Here is a 20,904-nt window from a genome sequence, read left to right on the forward strand (position 1 = left end):
AATTAACAACTTTAAGGTTAACAAATAATCGTTTTTAATAATCGTGATTTCAATTATTGCTAAAATAATTGTGATTATTTTTTTTTCTATAATCGAGCAGCCCTAAAAGCCAGTACGTCAGAAAATAAAATTAAAAAAAGAAAACTAAAGAATTAAATAAGAAAATATAACGTAAAATTTAACAAAAGTAAAACAAGAATAGAACTTAAGTAGAATAAAGTTGACATATCTATAATATTCACAGTGTGTATATCTATGAAAGTCTATAAAAATAGTGCATTTGTATCTGAAGAAATATTGAATTAAATGTTGCATTGTTTTGTTAGAATTAGTAGTTTGAGTATTTGTTGTCATTGTAGTTGAAAATAGATAAATTGATATAGAAAACATACCAGTAATTTCAGTTGCCCTCCACTTAACCTGGGCTCATCCTGTACTTTTCTACATGGACTATGTTAGAAGTCTATACTCAGATACACAGATATACCATGAACAGATCTACCTTCATATGAACATACACAAAAGTCAAAATCCACTCCCATATCAGAGCATGCACATGGTAAAGGAATCTACATAAAGCAAAGTAAAGCTGGGGATTTAATCCCAAGGTAAACCTTCGCCCTGAGCACGCCGCTGGCTGCCGCTGTTACTTTAGCAGTGAATAGATTAAAGTGTATAACATGTAAAAGAGGCACACAAAAAAGACAGAAAAGCTAATATACATAGGTCTTATGAGCAAAAACTAAGGATGCTACAGGCGTAGAATCTCCGCCAAATGTGTGGGCTGTTTGCATACATGTGTGTATGAGTGTGTGTGGGCGACAGAGGTGGAGGAACAGTGGAAGGGTGCACTGGTAAAATCCAGAGGTAGAGAGTGGGGGGGGGGTCCGACAGCTCGTCTCACAAACAGAGGATGATTTACCAAAAGTGTGCACTGTGGAATGTCCAGGAGCATTATGCATGTGTTTGTGTGTTAATCTTAAACCATGTTATGGATGTTATTGGGGGGGGGGGTTGTGTCAGTTCCATGGGGGAAAGTCACCTGCTAACTCTCCCTACCGTCATAATTACCTCCACCAGGACGTGTTGTGATCACTTTGCTTTGTGTGTTTGTGTGTTTGTGTGCGTGCATGCATGTGTATTTGTGTGTTTGTTTTTGTTTGTTTGTTTGTTTGTTTGTTTGTTTGTTTGTTAGCAAGATAACTCAAAAAGTTATGGACGGATTTTCATGACATTTTCAGGAAATGTTGATACTGGCACAAGGAAGAAATGATGAAATTTTGGTGGTGAATGGGGGTGGGGGGTGGTTGGGGGGGCAGGTTTGTCTTGGCGGAGGTCTGCGCTCCCCCAGTGCTTTTCTTGGTTATTGATGTATTTGCCCGAAAAAAAGTCACTTTTTCTTCAGTTTTCTCTGTTTCTGATATACAGGGTGGGGAAGCAAAATTTACAATATTTTGAGGCAGGGATTGAAAGACAGTGTATGACCAATTAGTTTATTGAAAGTCATGAGAATTTATTTGCCACAAGAAAATGTACATAATAGAAAATGTTTTTATTCTATGTGTCCTCCTTCTTTCTCAATAACTGCCTTCACACACTTCCTGAAACTTGCGCAAGTGTTCCTCAAATGTTTGGGTGACAACTTTAATAGTATCTTCCAGACTTTCTCATAATACTTTTGCTCATAGTCATTCTCTTCTTTCCATTATAAACAGTCTTTATGGACACTCCAACTATTTTTGAAATCTCCTTTGGTGTGACGAGTGCATTCAGCAAATCACACACTCTTTGATGTTTGCTTTCCTGATTACTCATATGGGCAAAAGTTTCTGAAAAGGTATGGATAATAGTGTTAGGTATGATTATGACATCAATATATGTTTGGTTTCAAAACAACTGACGTAGTGCCTGCTGAGAAAAAACAACTAAATGTTCATTGTAAATTTTGCTTCCCCACCCTGTAATTACCTTCAAATTTACTCTGAGCTTTAATGAACATCTACATGATCAGTAAATTAAATATAGGAAAAGACCTGAAGAACTGGATAAAATTCCCTTTTTTTTTCGTCTTTGTCAACGTTGGATTGATATTTCCCTGAAGTAATTTTAGCTGAAGGCACCATATGATATTTAACGGTCCGTCACTGCTCGTCACTTGTGGTTTAGTCGTCTTCTCATCCCCACTCTACCTGGAAACATGGAGACTTGGGAGAAAGCGACAGAGTCCTGTCTGCTGTCTGATTTATTTGAATTCGATGGTGAAGAAGATAAAAAATATGAAAAAACTAAAACTAAACTAAAACTAAGCATTTAGAAAATAACGAAAACAAACAAAAACTAGCAAACCTGCTCTAAAAAGTAATTAAAACTAACTGAATTAGAGAAAAAAAAAAGTCAAAACTAAATAAAACTAAACTATTATGAAAAATCCAAAACTATTATAATCTTCCCCCTCGCAAGTATTGTAGCTTATTTTGGCATCGATCCAGCTGATGTCATCATGTCTATGCATGTGCTGAGGTCAGCATATTAACTGCCTCTATATATGGGCCATGTTTGAAGTAAATTGAAACGAAATTGATGTTTTAGTAGACATTTGAAAAGTTTGCCCATTGCAAGTAAATGGGAGAAGAAAAAGGATTTTTAAAAAATTCTTAAAAATTTTAACTTTGACCTACTTTTCCCAAAATGTAACCACATCTAGTCTGGGTCACTGGTAATCTATAAACCCAGTTAGGTATGAATTCAACCAATAGTTTTGCTGCTACAGAAAAGTGAAATTTCACCCATCACCCCCCGCTGAAACACCGTCATCCTCTACAGCATTGATTCACCAGTAAAACCCATGGAGTTGGATCAATGACAGTGGATGGAGACACTTGGTTTACGTTCAGTTAATGAGAGATTTTACTGAGAAAGTCACGTTTTCTTCAGTTTTGTCTGTTTTTGATATAATAACCCTCAACTTTAATCCAAGCTTTTATGAACATCTACATGATCAATAAAATAAAAATAGGACAGTAGGTGATTTTCACTTAAAAATGCAAACTACAGAGCATAATATTAAAATAAATGAAGATAAATCAATTCAGAAAGGTTAAAAATAGAGAAAAAATCATTTGGAAACTGTCATAGACATAACACTGGGTCTTTATGGGTTAAACTGCAGTTACTGCACTGTAAAAAAAATCTGGAATTTAACAGAGATTTCACTGTCTATTTTATATATTTTTCCTGTATTTTTAAGATACAGGAAAATGTCAATGAAATGACAAAAACAGATTGTGATTTTACACGTCAAATGTAAAATAACACAAAAAAAACTGTAACTGTGAATAACCATAAAATTTCGATTTTTTAAAAGAAATTTTTTCTTTTTTCACAGAAAAATAAAGTCAAAATACATTTGCAAATGTATCGTAATTTCACAAATAATTCTTTTCTATTTATGAGATTAAACTGTTAATTTAAAGTTTAATACTATAAAAAATAATAATAAAACGAGATAAAATCACTGACAATTAACTGTAAAAGAAGTATTTGTTCTTTAAGTTTAACAAGACTTGTTTGTTAATTGACAAATATCTTGTATAATTACAGGAGGTTTCACAACAAAAATGTTGAATAAATGTGTTTTTGTGAAAGTATAACATGTATAAGCACTGATAAACTGCCCAAATACAAAGTCAAAAAATATGCAAAATGTCATGCAAAATTTGGGCAAAAAACTGTATTTTAATTACGGAAAATTACCATATTTTTTATGAGATGGTTATTTTGCGTTATTTTACAGTATTTTTTTTTTTTTTTTATAGTGCAACTGATGCACCTCTTCATCAACTTTGCATTTCTTCATCATCAGAGCAAATGTGTAATCAAAAAATAAAAATAAAAAATACATTTAAAAAACAGCCTTTTTGTGCAAAGTTGCTTGAATGTGAATCATGAATTTATGATCATGTACATGATTAATAAATTAAATATTGTAAAGTAGGTGATTTTCACGTTAAAATGAAAAATATAAAGCATTATATGAGAATAAATGGAGAAAAATCACTTTTGAGATTTTAAAAATAGAGATAAAAATTTATCTGGGATCTGTCACAAAAGTAGTACTGGGTCTTTATAACAAATAATAAATACATGAATATATATCAGTAACAGACACCCTGTGATAGAACATGTCATTTCTATTGTACAGTATAAAAGATTTGCATGTCAATTTTTAGTCCTACCTTAACAGAAGCATGTTCTTCAGACAGAATTCATGTCACATTCCAACTTCTAATATGATCTTAATTCTTAGGCAAATACTGCATTTCTCCACCATTGTGTACATTTGTGGAAAGGCAGAGCTCTGTTTGATTCATGCCTTCAGACATTTTATCGTACTGTTGGCAGTACAGCAGAATTGTCAAGATAAAATGAACCTGGGTGCTCATCCATCATACCCAATGACACACAAGTATCTGCTCTGTTTGCTGACAATGGCCCATTTTTCACCATAGCACACTTCATTTTGCAGAAACCCCCAGAATGTCATTTTTCAACATTTTTCATTTTCTCCAAAAGCAATCTTTCTAATGCATCATAGGCATAAAATGGATCTGTATTTACCACTTTGCTTCACTCCTGCATATGTAAGATACGTGGATCGTTTGCGCTACGTCTTTACCAGCTGTGGCTGTCATTAAAAAGATTGCTCATTTTAATACAGTGTCAAAAAAAAAAAAAAAAAAAAAAAAAAAAAGACAACCTTCAGATGGTGCATGTGGACGGAACCATCTTGAGAGAAGGAAGCCTACACTTTAATGTGATTGGATTGGAATTGTGAATAAGCTGACACCTACCAATCAACACAACACTTTGAAGGGATCTGGAGAGAGTAGACGGCTTTTGATTTCTTTTCAGTCAGCATTTTAGGGATTGCCTCCGAGGAGGTCCTCACTCTTGTCTTCTTTAGGCAACGCAACGCAAATCTTGCTAGAATAGTCAGATTTTGTTTGATACAAATGCCGCTGAAGGAGAATGATGAATGATGGAAGGGGGAAGAAGAGGTGAGAGGTAAAGAAAAAGAATAGAGAAAGTGGTGGTGGTGAACAGATGGGGGGGAGGGAGAAATGAGCAAATGAAGAAGGTATTTATAAGAGAGAAATGGGGGGTTGGTGTGTGTGTCATGTGCATGGACATGAGTACATGTGTGTGACGTGGGGGGGGGGGGTTATGTGTAACTGCAGGGGCTGAGCTGATGAGGAGACATGGTTAGTGTATGCGTGTGATAGATAAATGGGCAGGGAGGCGTTATTGATGATAATTAATAGAAGAGGAAGGCGATTCATTGCCAGTCATTCTCCATTTAGCTGGAGTTGGAAGATGGAGACGTCAGCGGCGCTTTTCCTCCGCCCTGCGACGTAGAAAAACCTGGGTCGACGTGTGCAGAGGGTGATATCATAGCTTTCAAATGCAAAAATTAGTCAATTGTTACTTGAGTTTTTCTTCCTTTTGACCTAGAAAGATCCAGTGCTACTATTGTGGCTGTTCCCAAATGAATTTTTCTCTATGTTTAACTTTTCTTGATTGATTTATTACCATTTATTGTAATACTATCGTCTTTATTTTGCATTTTTTTTTCAGTGAAAATCGGATGTTTTCCTACATTTAATTTATTGATGATGTTCATAAAAGCTCAGATTAAAGCTGAGGGTTATTTATGGTGGCCCAGAGGTGCAACAGCCCAAAAAATTATCCACTATAAGAAAAAAAAAAAGAGAACAGCCCAAAAGATTATCCACTATAAGAAAAAACAAAAAAACAAAAAACAGAACAGCCCAAAAAATTATCCACTATAAGAAAAAAAAAGAGAACAGCCCAAAAAATTATCCACTATAAGAAAAAAAGAGAACAGCCCAAAAAATTATCCACTATAAGAAAAAAAAAGAACAGTCCAAAAAATTATCCAGTATAAGAAAAAAAAAGAGAACAGCCCAAAAAATTATTCACTATAAGAAAAAAAAGATAACAGCCCAAAAAATTATCCACTATAAGAAAAAAAAAGATAACAGCCCAAAAAATTATCCACTATAAGAAAAAAAAGAGAACAGCCCAAAAAATTATCCACTATAAGAAAAAAAGAGAACAGCCCAAAAAATTACCCACTACAAGAAAAAAAGAGAACAGTCCAAAAAATTATCCACTATAAGAAAAAAAAGAGAACAGCCCAAAAAATTATTCACTATAAGAAAAAAAAAGAGAACAGCCCAAAAAATTACCCACTATAAGAAAAAAAAGAGAACAGCCCAAAAAATTATTCACTATAAGAAAAAAAAGATAACAGCCCAAAAAATTATCCACTATAAGAAAAAAAAAGAGAACAGCCCAAAAAATTATCCACTACAAGAAAAAAAGAGAACAGCCCAAAAAATTATCCACTATAAGAAAAAAAAGAACAGTCCAAAAAATTATCCACTATAAGAAAAAAAAGAGAACAGCCCAAAAAATTATTCACTATAAGAAAAAAAAAGAGAACAGCCCAAAAAATTATCCACTATAAGAAAAAAAAGAGAACAGCCCAAAAAATTATCCACTATAAAAAAAAGAGAACAGCCCAAAAAATTATCCACTACAAGAAAAAAAAGAGAACAACCCAAAAAAATTATCCAGTATAAGAAAAAAAAGAACAGCCCAAAAAATTATCCACTATAAGAAAAAAAGAGAACAGCCCAAAAAATTATCCACTATGAGAAAAAAAGAGAACAGCCCAAAAAATTATCCACTATAAGAAAAAAAGAGAACAGCACAAAAAATGATCCACTATAAGAAAATAAAGAGAACAGCCAAAAAAATTATCCACTATAAGAAAAAAAGAGAACAGCCCAAAAAATTATCCAGTATAAGAAAAAAAGAGAACAGCCCAAAAAATTATCCACTATAAGAAAAACAAGAGAACAGCCCAAAAAATTACCCACTATAAGAAAAAAAAAGAGAACAGCACAAAAAATTATCCACTATAAGAAAAAAAAGAGAACAGCACAAAAAATTATCCACTATAAGAAAAAAGAGAACAGTCCAAAAAATTATCCAGTATAAGAAAAAAAGAGAACAGCCCAAAAAATTATCCACTATAAGAAAAAAAAAGAGAACAGCCCAAAAAATTATCTACTATTTTTAAATAACTTTATTTTTAGTGTACCAACCTCCACTTCCAGTGGGTTACTTCCTTAGCATTAGCCACATTAGCTGAAAGCCTTAAAATTTGTCAGCCTATGCTTTTATTTTTTTATGGTGGCCTCAATTTTAAAGTGAGAGACTTTTGGGTCAACAGCGCCCCCTTAATTGAAAAAGTGGATGATGTTTTGTTTTTTTGTTTTTTTTCTTGTCGTGAATAATTTTTTGGGCTGTTCCTCTTTTTTTTTTTTTTTTTTTTTTTCTTATGCTGGATAATTTTTTGGGCTGTTCTCTTTTTTTTCTTATAGTGGATCATTTTTTGGGCTGTTGCACCTCTGGGCCACCATAGTTATTGTATCAGAAACAGAAAAAACTGAAGAAAAAGTGACTTTTCCAGCAAAGATATCAATAAATGAATATAAAAACAAGTATCTCCATCCATTGTCATTGATCTAACTCAATGGGTTTTTCTGGTGAATCAATGTTGTAGAAGATGACAGTGTTTCCACATCCACTAAGGAGCCTCTGAACGTCCAAATGGGTCATACCTGATGACCATGAAAAGGTGACAAACTGTATTTTACACCAATTATTTAAACAGTTTAGATCAAAAGATGGCTTTTGTCCGTGGTGGATGTTTGGGTTTTTATGGGTTAATGGAAAAAATACACTCTACATTCTTTCAAGTACTTTCAAGGTCAGTGAATTAAATCCAATTAGTGAAAATAATGGAAAAAAATTGCACTCTCTTGCTTAAGTGAGTATTTGTAAAAGATCATTTAATTTCCTTTAAATTATATGAAAAGTACACCTTCATGGTGGTTGTTAGTGGGTGGCACCTCAGCCTCACAGCTGGAGGGTCCCTGTTTGATTCCCATTCAGACCAGGCCTTTCTGGGTTCAGTCTGCCTGTTTTTTGCATGATGCATGGGTCTACACAGGGATAATTCTACTGTCTCCTTAACAAAGGTACTGATGAAAATCTGCAGTTTGTCCCTGACTGCCTTCAGTGGCAGCTAATTGTAATTTATGTTCTGTGTGTATGAGGATGGGAAAATCACACACAAAAAGAATCCCTACATGGATAGTAAAGAGGATTAACCTTTAACTTTTTTTTTTTTTCAATAAAAATGTCCGAAAATGTCTTTTTTTGACAATTCTTTGACACCTTTGTTTTCAGGAAGAACTTCACTTTCAATATCTGGCCATTAATTACCAATATTATAAATAATAAATACTTAAAACAGTAGGTTTTAGTTAAAAAGACAAAAATGAACTTGAAGTTTTTAGCATATTTATTATTAGAAACACTGTAAATGTCCATAACTTAACTTTTGGAGATTTCAGAAATAAACTTTCAACTGTTTTACCTCTGTTCAAACATGCTTTTAGGTCTTGAACATTCAGTATCCATATTATGGTTTGAAGTTTTTAGTTATTTCCAGGCGTTTTTTTAAGCCTGTGTGGAAGTCTCTGAAACAGGTCCTTTCTACTTGTAATACTGTACAACATTACTGCTGTAAAGTGTTATAGAGTGTCGGAAAGCTCAGGATCTCAGCTTTCCAGTGCTGTTGTGAATCAGGTGTCATAGTAACTGGAATGCTGTAAAGGAAGAAATGCAATGCAAGTGAGATTGTCATTGTTAAAGGGTTCTCCCCTGAAGGGGAGGCAAGGGGTATTGTTTTGGTTCGGTTTGTTTGTTTGTGGTTGTAAACACTCTAGCAGCAAAACCACTGGTTGAATTCATACCAAATTGGGTTTATAGATTACAAGTAATCCAGAATAGATGTGATTACACTTTGGGAACAGTAGGTCAAAGTTCAAATTTGTTATGAATTTTTAATATCTTTTTTTCCCTCATTTACTTATAATGGGTGAAATTTTAAATGTCTGTAGCAGCAAAACTGTTGGTTGAATTCATACCAAATTTGGTTTATAGATTGTCAGTGATGCACAATATAAGTGATTATTTTTTGAGAAAAGTAGGTCAAAGTTAAATTTTTTTAGGAATTTTTGAACTTTTTTTTCTTCTCCCATTTACTTATAATGGGCAACATTTCAAATGTCTATAAAAACATCAATTTTATTTTTTCAATTTACTTCAAACTTGGCACATATGTAGAGGCAATTGACATGCTCACATCAGCTGGATCGATGCCGAAATAAGTTACAATATGTGTGAGGGGTGGGGTTATTGTGCCTGGCCACCACTCTTTATTTATTTATTTATTTATTTATTTATTACAATGTAGTGGTTTCTGGCTATTTTCTCCTTGAAAATCTTAATTGTAATTCAAGTTCCTCATCTTATCTCATCTCATCTCTTCTGCTGCGATACAGCAACATTAGATACTGTTAACGTGCAGAAATGGCAGCTAACGTTAATAGAAGTTTGGCACAAATTTCATGAAAGCACACAAACATGAAACCCTTACATAAGGAACCTTTAAGAATAATAATAACCTAATCAACCTTGAGAAAAGGATGTGTGGCTCTAATTGTATGCATCTGCAATTCCAACCAGAATGCTCATTGGAACGTCCTCATTGAGGAATATGTTGCTTTCAGAGCTGTTTCCCCTTAAATTATCAGCTACCGTTGTGTCACTAAACCAGTGTTTTTAACCTTGGGGTGATGACCCAGTGTGGGGTCGCCTGAAATTTCTAGTAATTGATTAAAAAAAAAAAAAAAAAAAAAATTACTAATAAAAATATTTTGAATGAATCAGTATATATTTCATTATAAATAAAACAGCACACATATTTCCTAATAAAAATCAAGTTCAAATAAAATGCAGAATATAATATCTGAGGGGGAATATCTTGATTGACCTGATCATGTGACCACGTGCGTTACTACGCTTCAACCTGCCTGGACACAGTCACAGTGAGAAAACCAGACCGAACAGAGAATGGAAAGATTTCATTGCCTGCCTGGCCTGGCTGAGACATCTGCAAGAGAAACTGAGAAGCAGACACCAAAAAGGTGCATTATATACATTATATAGCCAAAATGTCGTCTAAAATTAACGTTATTTCCAATATAGTATAGAAAACTATTACACGGTAAAAAAAAAAAAAAAAAAAAAAAAACGTTAATTTTAGCAAAAACGTGTTTCTGTTTTGAATTTCTGGGGTCGCCAGAAATTTCTGATGTTAAAATTGGGTCATGAGCCAAAAAAAGGTTGGGAACCACTGCACTAACCAGAACTAACCTGAACTCTTTCTTTCTCATCTGTCTTTTCTTGAGAATTGAAGGTGATGCCTTTAAACAGAGGTCTCAAACTCATTTTCTTTCAGGGGCCACATTCAGCCTGATCTGATCTCCAGTGGGCTGCACCAGTAAAATAATAACATAATAACCTATAAATAATGACAACTCCAAAGTTTTGTCCTTGTTTTATTGCAAAACAACCTCGTTAAATTATGAAAATACTTAGTTTTATAAACTATCCAAACAAAAATGATGTGAATAACCTGAAAAAAACTGAAATTTCTTTAGAAAAATAATTGCAATTTTAACAACATTATGCCTCAATTTATCATTTCTACCCCTGCATAATTGATTAGATCTACAAAGACACTAAACACTTAGTAAAAGGCAGAAAATAGTGAAAATTTTTGTAAAATTAATTTTCTTTAGACGTTTCAGGTTGTCCAGATTTGTTGAGGTTATTCACATTCTATTGTTACGGGATAGTTTGTAAATGTAAGTATTTTCATATTTTAATGTTATTTTTTGCATTAAAACAAATAACAAAAATTTGAGGTTGTCATTATTTATAGGCATAGTGTAGTAGTATTTTTTTCCACATCAAACCAAAAAGAAAATATGGAGTCATTATTTTTTATAGGTTATTCTGTTGTTATTATTTGACTGTAGATCATTTTGGTCTGGATGGGGAACCTGAACTAAAATGAGTTCCACAGCCTTGACTGTGGAATTTTTGCACTTTGCAAATTCATCCCATGGGCCTGATTGGAACCTTTGGTGGGCCGCATTTGGCCCCCGGGCTGCATGTTTGAGACCCCTGCTTTAAAACAACACAACTCCAAGCAGAACGACAGTGGCTCCTTCAAGCTTATTTATGTTCTGACAGTCATTTCCCTCCTGCCATCCAAGGAACTGAGTTCTATGTTGGTGACGATAATGAGGGCATCGAGCTAACAGCTGCACCATTTAACTTAGCACATGACGAAGGCCACTTAGACTGTCACTGTCAAACAGAAAAAAGAAGACGTGTTCTAGAGTGAGATGATCAGAGCCTTCTCATGGCTGAGATGATGGGGGTTTTGAGCCATTGTAGTAATTTTCTCTGCTTTGTTGTGGAGAGGCATTATGTGGTGGAGTTTGCTCTGAGTTAAAGGGGTCACATTTTGCTAAACCCACTTTTATTAGTCTTTGGTTCATTTATTTGTGTATTTGGACCTTAATAGTTCATAAAGTTTGAATTTGAAGCCTCCAAGGTCAAGGTTACTTTATTTATACCCGTAGGTAGATTTGTTTTGCAGTCTAGGTGATTGCCTTGGCATTACAACAACACATACACGGAACATGCAAGACAGGCACTTGATTGCGCTTACAGACAGGACAAAAAGTGCTCAGTGTTCCACCATTCATCGGTATAGCAGCATGGATAAGTAAAAGAATAAAATAAATAAGATCAAATAAATAAAAACAAGATGCAATAAAAACACAATAAAAACCAGAAAAGATCAAATCAATCCGGGATAAAACCAGGATAAGAACATAAAATTTAAAAATTTGAGGTCACAATAATAATAAATAGAGCAAAGAAATGGGATAAATAACTAAATAAGTTAGTAAAGTGCAAAGTCACTATTTCTTATTGAGCTCAGTGACGGCGACAGGAACAAAGCTGTTTTTATAACGCTGTGTCCTGCACCTTGGGACTAAAAACCTCCATCCAGAGGAAAGGAGCTGAAATTCACCTGGTAAAGGATGGGAGTCATTGTTAAGAACTGATGAAGCCATCCTCTGGACCTGTTTAGTGTACAGGGAGGCGGGACAAGACTGGGACTCACCAATCAGGCGACTGGACCATCTCACTATTTGATCCAGTGAGTTTCTCTCTGCAACTGAGGTCTGACCGAACCACGCCACCAGACAAAAGATAAAACAGACTCAATAAAAGAACGATAAAACAAAGTTAAAATGGTTTGGTCAATGTGGAAGTGTGCCAGTTTCCTAAGGCAGTGGAGGCGCTGATGGCCCTTTTTACACACAGATCTGCAGTTTTCATTAAAACTCAGTTTTTCATCCAGGTGCTGCAAAGCTATCTTTATTGAGGGAATTTCTACAACCTATTTCAATTCCTTCTTAATTTGTTACGTTTTATAACTAAATAGGTATATGGAACATGAAGGATAAAAATAGTATTGTCTCAAATACCAGTTGTGGTTTCTTGGAATTAAGAGAGAGTAATATGAATTTCAGAGATTTTCATATGTCTGAGTGGATTAAAGTGAGGCCAAATGTGAAGTCTAGATGACCTGGGATTGTGGGTCTGAAATTATGGAATGGACCTTATGATGCATTTAAGTTATCCACTCCTTTGGTGAAGTTTAAAAAAAAAAAAAAAAAAAAAGAGTGCTTTAAAGTTAAATTATTCAGAAATATTGAATTGGTAGTAGATGTGGTGGTTGTTGTTGATTTCTTTTTTTTTTAAATTATTATTATTTGTTATCATTATGGTGTGACTGCTCGATACTGTACACATTTAAGTTGATGTGAGCAGTGTATTAGTTGAGAAGGATAGGCAAAAAAATAAGCTTTTGCTTCTAGCCTATTCCTTTTTTGGTTTTTATGTTTATTACGATTGATGTACTGAGTATAATGATGTAAAACCAAAAATAAATTCATTCATTCATTCATTCTTTCATTCGTTCATTCAGTTACGTCACGACGTTTGCGCATATAATATGGTCAAGACTTCCGACAAACATTTCTCTGAGTACGACATAATTATTTGTCAGCAGCAGCGGTTGTAGTCCATACTGAAAATATGTCCAAACTTCGAGTCGATTACCTAAAATGTTCAGTTGTTAGTTGTATTAACGAACACAAGTGGCTGAATGACACAGAAAAGCAGAGCCAACAACCTGGAGGGGGCGGGGTGTGAAGTGTCTCATTTACATTTAAAGGGCCAGCGCTCAAAAGGACCTTTCTGGTGTCATTACTCAGAAATAGGGTTGAAGATGGACCTGTGGAGTTGAATTAATGAAGAATTCAGACCCAAGCAGAGTATTTACAGTTTATGTAGACCACAAGGAAATGTTTTAAAATGTATAATTCCATTAAAAAAAAAAAAGCTAAATATCACTCCTTTAAAACATGTTGAGCAGCTTGATTTTCTCTAAACAACAATTTCTATAATAATTTGAATGAAAACAATACTTTTACCTTTAAAAGATGAGGAGGAATCTTCATCTTCTGAATCCGCCTCCATCACATCAGGACTTTTATAAGAGTTCCAGAACGGCTGTGAAATTAACTCCCTGACCTGAAAAATTCAACATTTCTTGGAACAGGAAAAGAAAAGTCCACCTGCTGAACTCCACAGGGAAATGACACATAATCATATGTGATGAAAAGAGGCAGACTGAATTAAATCAGTGAAAGTCTCAGTGCCTGACAGTAACTAAGATGATTGCAAAGCAGCATCCCAAAAGTGATACTGCAAGAGAGCAGCTTTTGATACTTTCTGATTTGGCAAGAAACATGACTTCAGCCTCATAGCATAATTGTCTAACTCATACACGATATGGACAAAAGTATTGGGACACAATGAACTCCGGTGTTTCTTTTCTAACAGGGGTCTGGGATACAAAACAATAATGACAAGTGTCTTGAGAATATTAACCCTTTCATGCATGATTTATGAGAATGTCAATTAAGATTTTTTTCTTAAATGATTTTATTCCTCTTTCGGCTTTAAAAAACAATGTGATTATTTTTTTTCTTTTTTTTTTTTTTTAAATATGAAACTATTTGTCATGGAGTTGCAAAAATGTTCACTCAGCTGGACACCATGCATTTAATTTTTGAAGCAAAGAAACATGTATTTACTGATATACTGTGTGAAAACCATGAAATAAAAACATTTTAATGCTGCTAATTTGATGTTTTCTCTCATTTTAACATACACTACAAACAAAAAGTTATGGACATTTTAAAATTTTTTAATTAATTTTTAAAATATTTTTTTTCAATTGAGATTTTTGCACAACGCTTTTTACTTTTTTGTGTGTGCATTGAATTGAAACACATTTTTTTTTAAATGACCAGACATGGTTTTATTTACAAATGGCAAAAATGACAAAAAAAAATTACCAAAAAAAAAGAAATATCCTTAACTTTTTGTTTGTAGTGTACTCTAATACTAGTCATTACTCACTTCATGGAGATAATATACCAAAAAAAAAAAAAAAAAGGGTTAATTACAGTCTAATAACAATGACAAGGAATTGATTTACACTCAAACAAATAAGATCAGGTTTATCAAGAACAGCAAAGTTACAGTAATGTTATCAATTGCAGTGTATTGTGTTGGCTGACATAAAACTAAAACGACAAAACTCATGCATATACAAGAGAACAGCTGTAGAATAACTGTCCAGTGTTTTGACCACTATGCATGAAAGGGTTAATATTGATGTTTATGTCAAATCAACATGAACATTACATCTTACATCTGTAGTCATGATGTGTTCCAGTATTTTAGTCCATACAGTTTATAAACATCAATATTTCCTTAAGGTTTAATAGGAAAAGTTTCTTTCTAAGTGAGGTGTGAAGAAAGTACAGTCTACTCTCGTTAAACCGCCTGCCGTTATACCGCCATTTTCGCTCACCGCCGACCAAAACCATTGTACAAAAATCCCCAATGCATTATTCCATTAGCTACCGCCATTTCCGCCTATCGCCATCCGCCAGCCCAGTTCCATGCACAAACAACACTTATACCATTGATTTCCCGACCGTTATACCGCCAGCGTGATTGCCATCGAGTACACATACATTTTAACAATGCACTGAAACAAACGCGCCAGACGCTGATCGCGACAAGCTACGAGCAGGTCTACGGAACGGCCACCGTTCATTTATCGCAGAACACTCAGTAGGTCAGGATGTCGGGAAGAGGACGTGGGATTAAGCCAAAGCCTCAAGATGATGGGGTGTCATTTCCCGACACGGTATAATAATGCTTAAAATGTTTCCCCACTTTAAATGATCCCTTACAACATAACAGAATCAAGATTTATTTAGAAACGCAATTAGAACGGGTTAACGGAGGCAGCATAGACATCATATAGTAAAGACATGCACATTATGGACGCAACCCATTGTAACGCCATTTTCGCTATACCACCAATTTGGCCGTGAACGGAAGTTGGCGGTATAACGAGAGTAGACTGTAGATGGTTAGTTGTTACAGAAAATGATTATTTACAGTCAGAGTATGAAAAATATTTTAGAAATTTAGAGTTAGAACATTTAAAATCATAGTCATGGGTAATAAAATGTTGAAAGAAAGCCATGCAACCAAGTAAAAACCATCTCTGATCATTTTGGAAACAAAGATAACAATTTAAATCAAACCAAGCAATGTAATGTAATGATATTTATCCCAATATAAAACTATATTAGGACATTTGTCATTATTGTTTTGTATCTCAGACCCCTGTTAGAAAAGAAACACCTGAATTCAACATGTCCAATACTTTTGTCCATATGGTGTATGAGTTAGACAATTATGCTGTGAGGCTAACAATAAGTAGAGTATGTTAACTGTGGGAGAGCCCCACATAACAAGTAGAAAAGTGTCTCATATTCACCTTCAACTGTATCTGCAGGACCGGCTGACCAATGCATCAGTAGATCATGGTAAATAAAATCTGTGGGAGCTCACAGGTTGTGCGGACCTTATTTCATTTTTTCGTCCAGTTTTTTTGGGATCCTGCACACCGTCATCTTCTACAACATTGATTCGCCAGTAAAACCCATGGAGTTGGATCAATGACAGTGGATGGAGACACTTGGTTTATGTTCAGATAATAAGAGATTTTACTGAGAAAGTCAAATTTTCTTCATTTTCTCTGTTTTTGATAGAATAACCATCACCTGTACTCTGAGCTTTTATTGACATCTACATGATCAGTGAATTAAATAAAAAAAACAACCAGATTTTCACAAAAAAAAGCTGAATAAAGAGCATAGTATTATAATAAATGGTGATAAATAACTTAAAGGTTAAATAGAGAGAACAATTCATTTGAGAACTGCCATAATTTTAGCACAGGGTCTTTATGGGTTAATAAAGTATTCTAATTCTGATTCTACAAGGTCAACCTAAATTCTGAGAGTATGTTTTAAGGGCTAGAGTTAAATAAAACCTTCCCAGGCTCTTTTAATGGTTATGGATTTATGGTTTTATTTTAATGGTTTAAATTTGTTTCTAAATTTAAGTAGTTCCATGCCCTAACCCTCCACCAAAATATGAAAATTGTTGCAGTCATTTTTGTGTAACCCTGGTGACAGATGGACGGACAGACTAAAGGAAGTTATTACATAATGTCGTTGGCAGAGGAACAAAACCATACATTTATTGATGTTTAGGTGAAGTGCCTGCAGCAGCCCATTAGCTGTTGAGCATTGACTATCATGAGCTTACATACTGGACTTCATCATTACGTGCTTCAACTACAGTTGTGGTGGGTCATTATTTTGCAGTAAAGGGTAGGACATTATTTTCACTCAAATACACACTCGTTCTCAGTCATAATGACAGTGTATGTTATGAGTATAATGCAACCCTTCAACATGTTTAAATCCAGTTCTGTTCATTTTAAAGGTAAAGGTTAGCAGTTATTCGCCAAAACGCACAATGGTAAATAATAGGTGACAATTGAGAAGTTGTTCTACAGGGTGGGGAAGCAAAATTTACAATGAACATTTAGTTGTTTTTTCTCAGCAGGCACTACGTCAATTGTTTTGAAACCAAACATATATTGATGTCATAATCATACCTAACACTATTATCCATACCTTTTCAGAAACTTTTGCCCATATGAGTAATCAGGAAAGCAAACGTCAAAGAGTGTGTGATTTGCTGAATGCACTCGTCACACCAAAGGAGATTTCAAAAATAGTTGGAGTGTCCATAAAGACTGTTTATAATGGAAAGAAGAGAATGACTATGAGCAAAACTATTACGAGAAAGTCTGGAAGTAGAGGAAGCAACAAAAAACGTACCAAAGCTTTTATTAAAGCTCTCAAATCCAAAATCCTAAAGGATCCAACCAAATCCATGAGAAAAATGGCAATTGAACTTGAGGTAGACGACAAGACCGTTAGAAATGCAGTAAAATATGATTTGAAGATTTAAATTCTCATGACTTTCAATAAACTAATTGGTCATACACTGTCTTTCAATCCCTGCCTCAAAATATTGTAAATTTTGCTTCCCCACCCTGTATATATAACACTGGGTTACAAAAAATATTTTTTGCAAGTTGTCTAGGTTTTTTCAACTGAATTAGAATCATTTTGCACCGCTAAATCCAAAAATGACATCTGTGTTTCTCAATCAGGTCAGGTTTTTTTTGCTAATTTGATTTTGAAAAATTTGATCTTCTCACAAAATTGATTACATTTTTGTGACTTTATGTAATGGGACTAGTACAAAGGCTGAACCCAAATGCAAGACCAGAATGCAGATGACCAATTGAGAGTGTTTATTAAACACAATCACAGTAGTAAAAACACAGCACAAAATAGTTAACACGTCTGTGAAGGCGTGTGATTCTGGACTCTTCGTCCGGGCTGTGAACGGGGAATATGGATGGTCAGCACGGCCGAGCCGGAGGATTCCCGTCAACACCCCGACTAGGGCAAAACAGAGGATAGTCAAAAAACAAGCCAGGTCATACACAGGAGGGCAATTCAGGAGGCAACGGAACATGAGGGAAAGGCTACTCACGGTCAGGGTCCAGGCGAGGGTCAAAACACAAGGTAACACGTTGGAGGCTGAGGTAGTCAGGGAATAGGCAGAATCAGAAGTCAATGTACGAACCAGGTCAGAACCAGACGAGCAGGCAGACAAGGAACAGGCAGAATCGGTGGTCGGAAGGCAAAACGGGTCAAGAACAGGCAGACAGACTGACAGGTATCCAAAAACGCTGGTAAGTGAGCACACAAAGGTAGAACACAAACTGGCCAAGAAACAGGGGAAAACACAGGGTTTAAATACACAAGAGGGTGGGAAGACAATTGGACACAGGTGGAGATAATCTGGGAGGAGTCAGGTAATCAGGAGCAGGTGAAACAATCAAGGAGGGGAAGTAAAGACACCAGACATGACACAAGAGGGAAACTTAACAAAATAAAACAGGAAATGACAGACAAAACATAAAAGACAGACACAGTCTGGGAGCAGACATGACACTTTATCAGTTGATTTTTTATATAGTTCTCACCCAAAATAGGTTTTAAGAGAAAAAAAATCCTTTTCTAACAGGATTCCTGTTAGGTACAATGGTGTATTCACCGCAGATGTAGCAGAATACGTCAGGCTTATTTTTGCAAGATCTTCTAGTCGAAGCCATTTCTTTCACCTATAATATTAAAAAAAACATTAATCATAAATTGGCAAAAGTAAAATCTTCAGAACTTGTTTATTGCAAGAAATATGAAAGAATTTTGTATCATATGATGTGAAAATGCCCATAAATGTAAGCAAAAATGTTAAAAAGCCAATATGTAGCATAGTTCAGAAAGTTGACCTGATTGAGCAAAATTAATGTGATTTTTGGATTCAGCACACCAAAATTATCCTAAATCAGCTCAAAAAACTTAAACAATAAATTTGTTGTTGACCAGTGTAATATAATCTATATAATAACTTGAGCATTTTGGTGGAGTAACTGTTAACCTTTTGTAGATACAGTATGAACTGTCACTGTTACAAGGTTTGTCTGTCAGTTCTTTCCCATCACAAGTGGAAATATACCTCAAGAACAGTTTGAGAAAGAAAGAAAAAAAAGAAATACCCCAAGCATAGCGATGTTGCTAACCTAGTCTTTTTCAACCTTGGGGTCAGGACTCCATCTGGAATTCAATTCTGAAATTTCTAGTAATTAATAAAAATTACAAAAAAACTTACTAACAAAAAACATATGGTGAGTTGCAAGAGACAATCCCAATCCATAAAAGACATGACAAACTGTGAAGGCGAAACTGAAGCACTGTGGTTCTGTTTATCTGTCAAATGTTCATTGTGGTCAGTTTCAGATGCTGCAGCTCTTTCATAATTCATAGTTTGAGTTCTTGTTTGTTCAGTATTCATTACACTGGTCTACAATTTTTTTTTTTAGAAATGATTTGCTTCAGAGATTAAATGTGCTAAATGTTACGTATTTTAATAAGATTAGTTGGAAAATAAATGACAAAAGTGCCGGTTTGCTGAAGTTTTCAAGGTATATGATTAAGTGTTATTACACATATCTATCGGTTTATGTACATTTATATAATAGTTTTATAAATCTTCCACTAAATAGAACCTGTAAAGTGAATGTATTCTAATGTGCAGACAGTGTTTTGAAGTAGATCTTGTAGCTCTGAGACAAATATTCCTTTTGAGTCAAACCCATTCTCTCGTTAATTCTTGAATTTCACATTTTGACCCAAGGCTGTATCTTGGAAAGTTCAGCCAACCAGCATTTTTGACTTGACTTTTCTTTATCAGTGACTCTCATGTGGTAAAATGTCATTACTTTTATTCTGGAAGCATTTTCCTTGCAGACCAGTGTTGTCAGCCTTGTAAATCCAAACTGGACTGGACTTAGCTGACTGTGTTTCTGTAGGTTGACAATTTTTTTGTCCTTTGTCGTATTTTTCTCATTTTTATGTTTAAACTTAATTGGTTTTGGCGCCACTGCCGCTACACTCAAAAAAATGATTCTTGGCTCTAATAAACATGAAGTAATATTTTAAAGTAAAATGTAACTGAAATATATGAAATTTAAAGTTTATTTGTCTGAAAAAGTCAAACGTAATGTGAATATGCTTAGTATAAAGTGAATCTAAACAAGTAAAGTAAACTTTATTTACTAGATCACACAAAAAGGCTGAGTGTCACAGTCAAACACAGTTTATGTAAAAGTTTGCATTAACTAAAGCAAATCTGACTGAAGGTATTTAATTTATTCATATTGACTCAATATGATAGAAAAAACATTGTATTAAATGCAACTCTTTACATTAAACTTATGTAATAAAATTACATGGAAAATTTACATGTAATTAAAATACATAAAGTCAACATTTTTGGCTTAATTATTTTTTTGAGTGTATATAGTCGAGCACCCGTGGGGAGGCTCTCTCTCTCTCTCTCCTTCTCTAGCAATGCCAGCGTCCAGAGCGCACACGTCGAGGTGCGCATCCACTCCACTCCACGTAAGTTGCTGCATGCTAGCGTGGGTTTTTGTTAGCCTTTTGTTAGCTTTTCCTTTTTTTTTGGCCAGGTGGATCCGGACGTCCTGTTTTCGCTTTTTCTTTCGTTAGGACTTATTTTGTGGTTTGTTTTTTTGATAGGGTAGCGGGGCGCTGGCAGCTTCTGTACAGGGCCGTACAGGGTTGGCCTGTCCAGCGCACCGTCCTTATGTTTATTTTGCCGGTCCACTCTGGTCTTTTCTTTTGTTACTTTGGACACGGGGTAATA

This window comes from Sphaeramia orbicularis, chromosome 7 (genome assembly GCF_902148855.1).
Source record: "Sphaeramia orbicularis chromosome 7, fSphaOr1.1, whole genome shotgun sequence".
Classification (NCBI taxonomy): domain Eukaryota; kingdom Metazoa; phylum Chordata; class Actinopteri; order Kurtiformes; family Apogonidae; genus Sphaeramia; species Sphaeramia orbicularis.